Source organism: Balaenoptera ricei, chromosome 1 (assembly GCF_028023285.1).
Source record: "Balaenoptera ricei isolate mBalRic1 chromosome 1, mBalRic1.hap2, whole genome shotgun sequence".
Lineage (NCBI taxonomy): Eukaryota > Metazoa > Chordata > Mammalia > Artiodactyla > Balaenopteridae > Balaenoptera > Balaenoptera ricei.
In genome coordinates, this window is record NC_082639.1 from 174687301 (window position 1) to 174701285 (window position 13985).

A 13985-nucleotide genomic window follows, 5' to 3' on the forward strand; every position below is an offset into this window, starting at 1 on the left:
TCAACAGAGATAGATATCTGGATTGCTTACTATTTATTGGGAAAAGAGAGCTATTCTGGGTCAGGGAATGAAGAATTAGAAGGTAGGTTTAGTCTGGCCTGAGAAAAACATTCCTTTCTTTTTTAGAGCCAGAAATGAGTAGAGCTTGGCCTAGGAGACATGGAAATGCCTATAGCAATTTCAGAGGTGGGAGGTGAGCCCCCCATGACTACATAGATGTTAGCTGTATGTGAGGCAGACAGCCTATCTGAGACAGGACTCCCCAGATAATCTGGACCTGTGCAATGTGGTTATTTCCTTTCCATTATCCTCAAATTTTGATAAATTCTTATTACCTGTAGCAATCTCTTCTACCATGTAAAATTGGGGGGAAGCCAGTCTCACCCTTGAGATGAAGAGAACAGAGGGAAAGAAATACCCATGGTATTTCTACAGTCAGGGGGATTGTCACAATGGTGGAAACTCAGCATAGAAGTGATCCCATAGAGGACCTGGGAGCTATCGGAAGTAACAAAGAGCACATTGACAATTTGATACTAAAAAGAATGTGATATTAAATACTTTGCAATTAATCACTTCCTAATTAACAAGTGTTCTGAGCTTTTTATATCAGGTGTTCTCAAAATGGTTGATAACTATAATTTATTCAAGCTATTGCAAACACACATCAGAAGTTAACACATGTCACAGAGGGGCCGTTAAACATAACAGATTTAGCCAAGTTGGTTTTAGCACTTTTCTTTTGGGAATGTGTTACTTGAAAGAAAGATGTCTCAGAAGTCAATACCAAATTGGGTTAAGGATAATTAATGGCAGAATGAGTATAAAAGAACAACTCAAATTAATTTTTGAAATGTATACACAAAATATTGATTTTTTGGAAATGAAATGCAGATTGTTCCACTGTTTAGGCACTATTAGCATTGCCCTCAGCCTTGGGACATCTCAAAAACATATCTGCAACGTTCAACAATATTGAGCAAGAATTTATGGAGTATTTACTGTAGGCTCTGACCACACATTGAGAGACCCCTTAGAGTATTAAAACATAATCCCTTATTTTGAGGAGCTCATAGCTTAGTGGAGAAACAATTTGGTGACTGTACTGATTGAGATATGCAAAGAATAGTATGGGAGTTCCAAAGGGAGGCTAGTCATTGAACACATCCTAATGACAAATCTATAAAACTTCTTGCTTGCCTATGTTTTATCAAATTAATTTGTTTTTAACTTATCTGAATAGACTTTTATTTGCTTGCAATTATTTTTCTATCATCTCAACCAGTAACATACTTAGTTTTGTGGCTGGAGTTTTCTTATAATTAATGTTAGTTCCAAGTGTCAAACAGAGGTGCTGAGAGAGCTGGGCACTTCCAGAATGGTTGAGTAAGAACCTTGGCAAATCTGCCCTGAAAAAGCACTGATGAAACTGGCAAAACTATCAAAAGCAACAATTTCAGAACTCTAGAAATTGACCAAAGGCATACAACAAATTGAAAAGCATACAACAAATCAAAAATTCAGGAAAAACAACTGAACCTCAGTAAGAACAGTGGGGTCTGTAGCATTTTAATTTGGAGCTATTCCCACCCCACCCCACCCTTAGGTCCATGGAACAGTAACCATAAAGACCAGAAGCCTGAATGTGATGGAGGGGGCTGATCATATATGAAGCTCCTCAGAAAAATCCCATACCCTAGGATATTGTCAAAAACAAAAGCAATTAGTGACAAACAATTGGGAAGGCCAATATTCCATTTGCCTAAGGCTACAGTACTGGTTGGGATAAGCAGAGACTAGCCAAAAATTTTTTAGGGATATCTGGAGAAACAAGATAGCCATGGGAGCTATGAAAAGATCCAACATATTCCTGGGGATCTGGAAGATAGTGTGCATGTAGAAGGCTGTATGCACACTCAGGAAAGACCAAAGTGGGTCCCAGGGGCCCCTAAATGAGCATGAGGACCTGTGCAAGCAGAAAGTGAAAGCTAAGATAGAATTATGAACCATCTGAACTTTGAATGTGTGCACCAACCCATACAGATCCCTTGGTAATGGATGGAAGTCTTGCTGGCTCAGATGTTTAAGGTAAACTCACAAGCATTGGATAACCACCCAGCTATGCTGAACCAGAAGTAACTGCTAGGAAGCCTGGCTTTAGCTTAAAAACTTTAAAAATCTGATCAGAGACTTCAGCGGTCACACACTGAACAGACTGTGTTAGTCCAGGCAAATCACTAAACAAACAAACAAAATAGCAAAAACAACAACCCCTTGGGAGGATCAAAATCTAGACTTGCTTCAATATATTATCTAAAATGTTCAGATTTTTTTATTACCAGAAATGCAAAGAAACAGGAAAATGTAGTCTATACATTGGAAAACAAGCAGCCAATAAAAACTCTCTAAGAGAGCCCAAATGTTGGACTTAGTAGACAGATACTTCAAACTTGCTATTATAAATATGTTCAGAGAATAGAAAGAAGCCATGTTTAGTAATTAAATGAAAGTATTACAATAATATCTCACCAAATAGAGAACATCATTAAAGAAATAGATTTTTTTTTTTACAGCCAAATGAAAATTCTGGAGTTGAAAAGTACAATAACCAAAGTGAAAAATTCACTAGATGAGCTCAAAAACAAATCTGAACTGGCAGAAGGAAGAACCAGTAAACTTGAAGATTGATAAAAAGAGATTATCCAATTTGAAGAACAGAAAGAAAAAGAATGAAGAAAAATAAATGGAGCATCAGAGACCTGTGAAATACCATTAATTAAACCAATATTCATGTACTAGGAGCCCCAGAAGGGAGAGAGACAGACAGACAGACAGAGACAGAGAAAGAAATACTCAAAGAAATAATAGCTGAAAACTTCCCAAATTTGATTTTTAAAACATTCATCTACATAGCCAAAAAACTCAGTAATCCTGAGTAGGATAAACTCAATAGATTCACACCTAGACACATCATGGTCAAACTGTCAAAACACAAAGAGAAAATGTTGAAAGCAGCCAGAGAAAAATAACTCACTGCACAAGGGAGCCTCAGTAAGATTAACAGCTGACTTCTCATCAGAAACAGTAGCGGCCAGAAGTTAGTGGGATGGCATATTCAAAGTTCTACAAAAACAAAGAACTGCCCACCCAGAATTCTATAACCAGAAAAACCATACTTCAAAAATAAAGACAGAGGACCTTCAAGATGGCAGAAGAGTAAGACGTGGAGATCACCTTCCTCCCCACAAATACATCAGAAATACATCTACATGTGGAGCAACTCTAATAGAACACCTACTGAACGCTGGCAGAAGACCTCAGATGTCCCAAAAGGCAAGAAACTCCCCACGTACCTGGGTAGGGCAAAAGAAAAAAGAAAGAACAGAGACAAAAGAAGAGGGATGGGACCTGCAATTCTGGGAGGGAGCTGTGAAGGAGGAAAAGTTTCCACATGCTAGGAAGCCCCTTCACTGGCAGAGACAGGGATGGGGGTGTGTGGGTGGGAAGCTTTGGAGCCACAGAGGAGAGCACAGCAACAGGGGTGAGAGGGCAAAGTGGAGAGATTCCCGCACAGAGGATCGGTGTTGACCAGCACTCACCAGCCTGAGAGGCTTGTCTGCTCACCTGCTGGGGCAGGTAGGGGCTGGGAGCTGAGGCTCGGGCTTCAGAGGTCAGACCCCAGGGAGAGGACTGGGGTTGGCTACGTGAACACAACCTGAAGGGGGCTAGTGCATCACAGCTAGCTGGGAGGAGTCTGGGGAAAAGTCTGAAACTGCCTGAAAAGAAAGAAACCATTGTTTTGGGGTGCACGAGGAGAGGAGATTCAGAGCACTGCCTAAACGAGCTTCAGGGAGGAGCGCAAACCATGGCTATCAACGCTGACACCAGAGACGGGCATGAAATGCCAATGCTGCTGCTGCAGCCACCAAGAAGCCTGTGTGCAAGCACAGGTCACTATCCACACCTCCCTTCCCGGGAGCCTGTGCAGCCCGCCACTGCCAGGGTCCTGTGATCCAGGAACAACTTCCCCAGGAGAACACACAGCACACCCCAGGCTATTGCAACATCATGCTGGCCTCTGCCGCCGCAAGCTCGCCCTGCATTCTGTACCCCTCCCTCTCCACCCTGCCTGAGTGAGCCAGAGCCCCCTAATCAGCCGCTCCTTTAACCCCCTCCTGTCTGGGCAAAGAACAGATGCCAGAGGATGACCTACATGCAGAGGCAGGGCCAAATTCAAAGCTGAACCCCAGGAGGTATGCGAACAAAGAAGAGAAAGGTAAATTTCTCAGTGCAGCCTCAGGAGCAGCAGATTAAATCCACACAATCAACTTGATGTACCCTACATCTGTGGAATACCCAAATAGACAACGAATCATCCCAAAACTGATGTGGTGGACTTTGGGTGCAACTATACACTTGGGGTTTGCTGTATGCAACTGACTAGTTTCTGATTTTTATGTTTATCTTAGTTTGGTTTTTAGTGCTTGTTATCATTGGTGGGTTTGTTTATTGGTTTGGTTGCTCTCTTCTCTCTTTTTTTTTAATTACTTTATTTATTTTAATAATATTTATTTTTTATTTTAATAACTTTTTAATTTAATTTAATTTTTTCTTTCTTTCTTTTTCTTCTCCCTTTTCTTCTGAGCCATGTGGCTGACAGGGTCTTGGTGCTCCAGCCAGGTGTCAGGCCTGAGCCTCTGAGGTGGGAGAGCTGAGTTCAGGACATTGGACCACCAGAGGCCTCCCAGTCCCACATAATATCAATCAGAAAGAGCTCTCCCAGAGATCTCTGACTCAATGTTGAGACCCACCTCCACTTAACGACCAGCAAGTTCCAGTGCTGGACACCCCAAACCAAACAACTAGCAAGACAGGAACACAAACCCACCCATTAGCAGAGAGGCTGCCTAAAGTCATACTAAGTTCTCAGACACACCAAAATACACCACCAGACGCGGTCCTGCCCACCAGAAAGACAAGATCCAGCCTCATCTGCCAGAACAGAGGCACCAGTCCCCTCCACAAGGAAGCCTACACAACCCACTGAACCAACCTCACCCATTGGGGGAAGACACCAAAAACAATGGGAACTACGAACCTGAAGTCTGCGAAAAGGAGACCCCAAACAGAGTAAGTTAAACAAAAGGAGAAGACAGACAAATATGCAACATATGAAGGAGCAAGGTAAAAACCCACCAGACCAAACAAATGAAGAGGAAATAGGCAGTGTACCTGAAAAAGAATTCAGAATAATGATAGAAAAGATGATCCAAAATCTTGGAAATAGAATGGAGAAAATACAAGAAACATTTAACAAGGACTTAGAAGAACTAAAGAGCAAACAATGATGAACAATGCAATAAATGAAAATAAAAATTCTCTAGAAGGAGTCAGTAGCAGAATAACTGAGGCAGAAGAACGGATAAGTGACCTGGAAGATAAAATAGTGGAAATAACTACCACAGAGCAGAATAAAGAAAAATGAATGAAAAGAATTGAGGACAGTCTCAGAGACATTTGGGACAACATTAAAGAGATTATAGTTGAAAACTTCCCTAGGCAGGAAACACAAGAGAAAGAAAAGACCTACAATAACAAACCCAAAACAATTAAGAAAATGGTAATAGGAACATACATATCAATAATTACCTTAGGGCTTCCCTGGTGGCTCAGTGGTTGAGAATCACCTACCAGTGCAGGGGACATGGGTCGATCCCTGGTCCGGGAAGACCCCACATGCAGTGGAACAACTAAGCCTGTGCACCACAACTACTGAGCCTGTGCTCTAGAGCCCGTGAGCCACAAATACTGAGCCCACGTGCTGCAACTACTGAAGCCCGCATGCCTAGATCCCATGCTCTGCAACACAAGAAGCCAACACAATGCAAAGCCTTCGCACCTCAACAAAGAGTAGCCCCCACTTGCCGCAACTAAAGAAAGCCCATGCACAGCAATGAAGACCCAACACAGCCAAAATAAATAAATAAAATAGATAAATTTATAAATAATAATAATAATAAAAATTACCTTAAATGTAAATGGATTAAATGCTCCAACCAAAAGACATAGACTGGTTGAATGGACACAAAAACAAGACCCGTAAATATGCTGTCTACAAAAGACCCACTTCAGACCTAGGGACACATACAGACTGAAAGTGAGGGGATGGAAAAAGATTCTCCATGCAAATGGAAATCAAAAGAAAGCTGGAGTGGCAATTCTCATATCACACAAAATGGACTTTAAAATAAAGACTATTACAAGAGACAAAGAAGGACACTACATAATGATCAAGGGATCAATCCAAGAAGAAGATATAACAATTGTAAATATTTATGCACGCAACAAAGGAGCATCTCGATACATAAGGCAAATGTTAACAGCCATAAAAGGGGAAATCGACAGTAACACAATCATAGCAGGGGACTTTAACACCCTATTTTCACCAATGGACTGATCAACCAAAATGAAAATAAATAAGGAAACACAAGCTTTAAATGACACATTAAACAACATGGACTTAATTGATATTTATAGGACATTCCATCCAAAAACAACAGAATACATTTTCTTCTCAAGTGCTCATAGAACATTCTCCAGGATAGATCATATCTTGGGTCACAAATCAAGCCTTGGTAAATTTAAGAAAATTGAAATTGTATCAAGAAGCTTTTCCGACCACAATGCTATGAGACTAGATATCAGTTACAGGAAAAAATCTGTAAAAAATACAAACACATGGAGGCTAAACAATACACTACTAAATAACCAAGAGATCAAAGAGGAAATAAAAAAATACCTAGAGACAAATAACAATGAAAACACGATGACCCAAAACCTATGGGATGCAGCAAAAGCAGTTCTAAGAGGGAAGTTTACAGCAATACAATCCTACCTCAAGAAACAAGAAACATGAAACATCTCAAATAACAACCTAACCTTACACCTAAAGCAATTAGAGAAAGAAGAACAAAAAAAACCCCAAAGTTAGCAGAAGGAAAGAAACCATAAAGACCAGATCAGAAAGAAATGAAAAAGAAAAGAAGGAAACGATAGCAAAGATGAATAAAACTAAAAGCTGCTTCTTTGAGAAGATAAACAAAATTGATAAGCCATTAGCCAGACTCATCAAGAAAAAAAAGGAGAAGACTCAAATCAACAGAATTAGAAATGAAAAAGGAGAAGTAACAACTGACACTGCAGAAATACAAAGGATCATGAGAGATTACTACAAGCAACTATATGCCAATAAAATGGACAACCTGGAAGAAATGGACAAATTCTTAGAAAAGCACAACCTTCCGAGACTGAACCAGGAAGAAATAGAAAATGTAAACAGACCAATCACAAGCGCTGAAATTGAAACTGTGATGAAAAATCTTCCAACAAACAAAAGCCATGAACCAGATGGCTTCACAAGCGAATTCTATCAAACATTTAGAGAAGAGCTAACACCTATCCTTCTCAAACTCTTCCAAAATATAGCAAAGGGAAGAACACTCCCAAACTCATTCTACAAGGCCACCATCACCCTGATACCAAAACCAGAAAAAGATGTCACAAAAAAAGAAACTACAGGCCAATATCACTGATGAACATAGATGCAAAAATCCTCAACAAAATACAAGCAAACAGAATCCAACATCACATTAAAGGGATCATACACTATGATCAAGTGGGGTTTATCTCAGGAATGCAAGGATTCTTAATATATGCAAATCAATGTAACACAACATATTAACAAATTGAAGGATAAAAACCATATGATGATCTCAATAGATGCAGAAAAAGCTTTCAACAAAATTCATCACCGTTTATGATAAAAACTCTCCAGAAAGTAGGCATAGAGGGAACTTACCTCAACATAATAAAGGCCATATATGACAAACCCACAGCCAACATCATTCTCAATGGTGAAAAACTGAAACCATTTCCACTAAGATCAGGAACAAGACAAGGTTGCCCACTCTCACTACTATTATTCAACATAGTTTTGGAAGTTTTAGCCACAGCAATTAGAGAAGAAAAAGAAATAAAAGGAATGCAAATTGGAAAAGAAGAAGTAGAACTGTCACTGTTTGCAGATGACATGATACTATACATAGAGAATCCTAAAGATGCTACCAGAAAACTACTAGAGCTGATCAATGAATTTGGTAAAGTAGCAGAATACAAAGTTAATGCACAGAAATCTCTTGCATTTCTATACACTAATGATGAAAAATCTGAAAGAGAAATTAAGGAAACACTCCCATTTACCACTGCAACAAAGAGAATAAAACACCTAGGAATAAACCTCCCTAAGGAGACAAAAGACCTGTATGCAGAAAAGTATAAGACACTCATGGAAGAAATTAAAGATGACACAAAGAGTTGGAGAGATATACCATGTTCTTGGATTGGAAGAATGAACATTGTGAAAATGACTATACTACCCAAAGCAATCTACAGATTCAATGCAATCCCTATCAAACTACCAATGGCATTTTTCACAGAACTAGAACAAAAAATTTCACAGTTTGTATGGAAACACAAAAGACCCCGAATAGCCAAAGCAATATTGAGAAAGAAAAAAGGAGCTGGAGGAATCAGGCTCCCTGACTTCAGACTATACTACAAAGCTACAGTAATCAAGACAGTATAGTACTGGCACAAAAACAGAGATATAGATTGATGGAACAGGGTAGATAACCCAGAGATAAACACATGCACATATGGTCACCTTATCTTTGATAACGAGGCAAGAGTATACAATGGAGAAAAGACAGCCTCTTCAATAAGTGGTGCTGGGAAAACTGGATAGCTACATGTAAAAGAATGCAATTAGAACACTCCCTAATACCATACACAAAAATAAACTCAAAATGGATTAAAGACCTAAATGTAAGGCCAGACACTATAAAACTCTTAGTGGAAAACATAGGCAGAATACTTTATGACATGCATCAGAGCAAGATCCTTTTTGACCCACCTCCTAGAGAAATGGAAATAAAAACAAAAATAAACCAAAGGGACCTAATGAAACTTAAAAGCTTTTGCACAGCAAAGGAAACCATAAACAAGACCAAAAGACGACCCTCAGAATGGGAGAAAATATTTGCAAATGAAGCAACTGACAAAGGATTAATCTCCAAAATATACAAGCAGCTTGTGCAGCTCAGTAACAAAAAAACAAACAACCCAATTCAAAAATGGGCAGAAGACATAAATAGACACTTCCCCAAAGAAATTACACAGATTGCCAACAAACACATGAAAGGATGCTCAACATCACTAATCATTAGAGAAATGTAAATCAAAACTAAAATGAGGTATCACCTCACACTAGTCATAATGGCCATCATCAAAAAATCTACAAACAATAAATGCTAGAGTGGGTGTGGAGAAAAGGGAACCCTCTTGCACTGGTGGTGGGAATGCAGATTGGTACAGCCACTATGGAGAACAGTATGGAGGTTCCTTAAAAAGCTAAAAATAGAAATACCATATGACCCAGCAATCCCACTACTGGGCAAATACCCTGAGAAAACCATAATTCAAAAAGAGTCATGTACCACAATGTTCATTGCAGCACTATTTACAATAGCCAGGACATGGAAGCAACCTAAGTGTCCATCAACAGACGAATGGATAAAGAAGATGTGGCACATATATATGGAATATTACTCAGCCATAAAAAGAAATGAAATTGAGTTATTTGTAGTGAGGTGGATGGACCTAGAGTCTGTCATACAGAGTGAAGTAAGCCAGAAAGAGAAAAACAAATACTGTACGCTAACACAAATATATGGATTCTAAAAAAAGAAAAGAAAAGCTTCTGAAGAACCTAGGGGCAGAGAAGAGTAAAGATGCAGACGTAGAGAATGGATTTGAGGACACAGGGAGGGGGAAGGGTAAGCTGGGACAAAGTGACAGAATGGCATGGACATATATACACTACCAAATGTAAAATAGATAGCTAATGGGAAGCAATTGCATAGCACACGGAGACCAGCTCAGTGCTTTGTGACCACCTAGAAGGGTGGGATAGGGAGGGTGGGAGGGAGACGCAAGAGGGAGGGGATATAGGGATATAGGTATACGTATAGCTGATTCACTTTGTTATACAGCAGAAACTAACACAACAATGTAAAGCAATTATACTCCAATAAAGATCAGCTGCTGTGACCACATAGAGGGGTGGGATAGGGAGGGTGGGAGGAAGACACAAGAGAGAGGGGATATGGTGATATAAGTACATGTATAGCTGATTCACTTTGTGATACATCAGAAAGTAACACACCATTGTAAAGCAATGCTACTCAGTAAAGATGTTTAAAAAAAAAAAAAAAAGACATTCCCAGGTAAGCAAAAACTAAGAAAACTCATTCATAGTAGATTTGCCTTGTAAGAAATACTAAAAGAAGCCCTTTGAGCTGAAAAGAAATGGGAACTTGAATCCACACATATTAAGAACACCAACAGAAGTAATTACGTAAGAAAATCTAAATATATTAAAAAATTAATATTTATATATTTTAAATTGTATAAATATATTTTTAATTCTTTTCTTCTCTTAACTGTTTTAACAGACAACTGCATGAAATAATAAATATAAAACTGAAAAAAGATGATCCCAGTACTTCTCTTTTTTAATCCCCAGTGAGGATCATAGCTCTGATGTAGATCTGGAGTTGAAGCCTGTGAGGTCAAGGCAACCCAAAGGCAGCAAACAGTAAAAATGCCAAGAAGCAAAGAACCTCTGCTCTAGAATTAGAGCTTACCTACACTGCTGCCCAGCCATGGTGTCCTCTCTGACCCCATGAGACATATCTGCTTCACTTCCCCCAGCAGACTTCTCCAGTCTCCACCACATACTTTCTGACTTTACCCTGTTGACCCTACTGAGCAGCTAGACTCCTAATCTTAGTCATTCTTGGCCAGGCTGGTCACTTTGATGCCCTTATTTTGGTTTGGCAGAGAGTATTTTAATTCCTAAGAAACCAAATAGTTGAAGAAGAAAAGCTAAGATACTCATAGACTGTCTACGATAACTTGCCTGTTCTGTTCCTCTCTGTGTATCTGGCACATCAAGTTTGAATAAATATAGGTTGAATGAATGAATAAAACTCAGATAGTAAAGAGGTCATAGTGGTACACAGTTCAGAGTTTCTGAAAGAGATAAGTCGCAAGCTTGCAGTGATTAGGGAAAGTTTGAGAGGCAGCAATAAATTGTAGTCTAAAACCATCTTTCTCTCCGTTATCCTTTCTTACACATTATCTGTTACCTTGCTCATCTTTCTCCTGTCAATCATCAGTTAACGTCACTTAGATTCTTGGAGAAAAAGAAAAGCAAGTCAGTTGGGAGGCTGGCAAAATTGGAGGCAGAAAATCCTGGCGAGTGCTAGTTCTTTTTGTTTGAGAACCTGAAGGTTTCCATTCTCTGCTCTTTCACTGTATCAGGACTATTGACCTCTTCAAGAGTCCTCCTAACCTCCAGCTTGAGAAACATTATTTTAGGTCATTTCCTAGAATCGATTAACAAAAGGAAGAAAATAGATCAACTAGGAGAGATGTCAAAAAAGAAAATAATACACATCATCCAAAGCAAGGTAAAATATGACCACCCAGTTTGGATTTCTGTATTAAATAATTATTGGTAGTTAAACTACAATTCTTTTACTTTTCTCCTTGTGAAAAGACAAGCTCTTATTGCATCTTTTAATGTGCAGTTATTTTATTAGGTGTTTTCCCAAGTTATTTCATAAGGTTAATTTTACATAAGTTAAGTATGCCAAAGAACCTGGCATTTCCAGATGTAACATTCAAGATTTAAATTGTTCTAGTGATCCCAAAGAGTGATACAGACATTTGTGACCTTGATATGGCACCCAGTGGTCCATGTGCCACCTGTGAGTTGCTTAGCTAATGAGTGAGCATAACTAGCTACCCAGCAACCTTGCATTCAACCACTTTATAAATATACCCACATTTGGATTGCTGCTAGTGTAATCTGACTTCTCCCTGCTTTACAGTGTCCACCACCATCCTTCTCTTTATCATGATGGCCTACATGTGATACAGTGGCCATCATCAGCCCTTGTCAGCATTACTCTGGATTAAACTGCAATTCTTTTAAAATGCATATATTGAAGATTAATTGCTCTTAGCTTATGTTTCCTTTACTCTTTTCATCTCTGGAGTTAGGAGGTAGCAGGCTGGAGGTGTTAGTCTGGTTGCTATGGAAACTGTTCATCAGAAGCTAGTGCTGAAGACCAGAGCAATAGGATAGAAATGGATGAGGATTAGCAGTGGTGGTTGCAAACACTGGTTACCAATCCAGAAGAGCAGCTGGGAAAGAGGTCTCAAAGGAGTCTGTTCGAGATGCAGTATATCTCCAGGGAATGCAGAGATAGTCCCTCAACCTCTCACTGACCTTCAGCACTTACATGTCCCCTTTACCACGGACTAAAAAAGTAACAACAAGTCACAGTCACAGTGAAATAAGGAGCCAGGGGTCCAGCTGAGAGGAAGTGGTTCCAACTTCCCTTTCTGGTGTAAACTTCTTCAGAATTACTCTGCGACAGTGAAGTTTTCAAGAATACACTAGGCTTGTTCAGCTGCCCTCTGAAATGTGAGACATACATATGCAAGACATGTCAAGGTCAGGGCTGTGCTCTGTGTTCAGCACCATCTGGAGGCATTAGCATGAGTGAATCCACTTGTCTTTTTTTGTCCTTTTGTGAATTCATTTTCCAAACTTATGTATCCTGTTTCAAGCTGTTTATACACAACAAATTTGACTTTTAGAAAAATCTAAGATCATCCAAAACTGTAGTTCCCTCTCCACACTCATCTCTGAGAAAAAATAGTAAACTTTGATCTCGTGACAGAGACATTTTCTATACCCATGGTTTGACTTATTTTTAACCTACTTTTTACAAAGATCTAACTAGTGGGTAAAAGTGTATGTATGTCCCTAAATGAGATTCATAAGGCCCTTTCTTCTGCATATAACAACCAGTATACATGTTTCTTGTTGGTGAACACCATCACCAAGTGTGTGTCCCCCAAATAAGTATTTCTGCACAGGTGAAACACAAACTTCATTCAGAGAAGAGAATTTTCTACGGCAAGTGGAAACACAGATTGCAGAATTTATGGTACCATCAAATTTAAATTTGAATCAATAGACCACATGAAGAACTTGAAGATATTTCTACCCTTGGGAAGAGACTGGGTCACAAAATGTCAGCCTAAGCCAAAAAGAGATGCTCACTAAGAATCCTTTTATCATCTTTGCTGTCTTTCCAGAGGAAAAGGTTCACAAAGTATACTCATCATCTTTATTTCTCTGAGAAACAGAGAAGTTACTTACATCTAACTGTAGGAAGGCAGAACCTCTTTGGGGAACATTCTGAAGTTGAGGAAATTAGGTGTTATAGATGAAAGACTCTTCTTGTCTCCATCCAGATAAAAGAATGAAATGAATAGATACAAGGAGATTTTATCTCCATCAATGGGCATGGTTTTGGAGTACACAGACTGAGATACAAATCTCTACTTTTCCCCTTTGTAAGTGTGTGGCCTTAGGAAAGTTGCTTAATCTCTCTAAGCCTCCGTTTTCCAATTTATAGCACGGAGATAATAATAGTACCTACTTCATGAGGATGTAATAAGAACTGAGGGAGATGACATTTGTAAAAATGCCTACAGTGTGCTACAAACTGGCTTGTGAGAACCTAGTCTGTATATCTCCTCCCAACTCTCATTCTCAGCTCTTCTCAGTTTTGGTAGCTTGAAACTGGTCATGATAGGGGTATTTACACCATGGAAACTGGCAGCACTACAAATCAGGGCTTTGTTTTTAGTTTCACTGAAGTAGTTATTTTAGCACACCACCGTTCCTATCCACAGTAAATGATCAGTTGTAGCTACTTATCACATAATGGTGGTGGCCTGTAGGATTTCAAAAACACCCAGAGTTCTGAGCCCGCCCAGTTAGA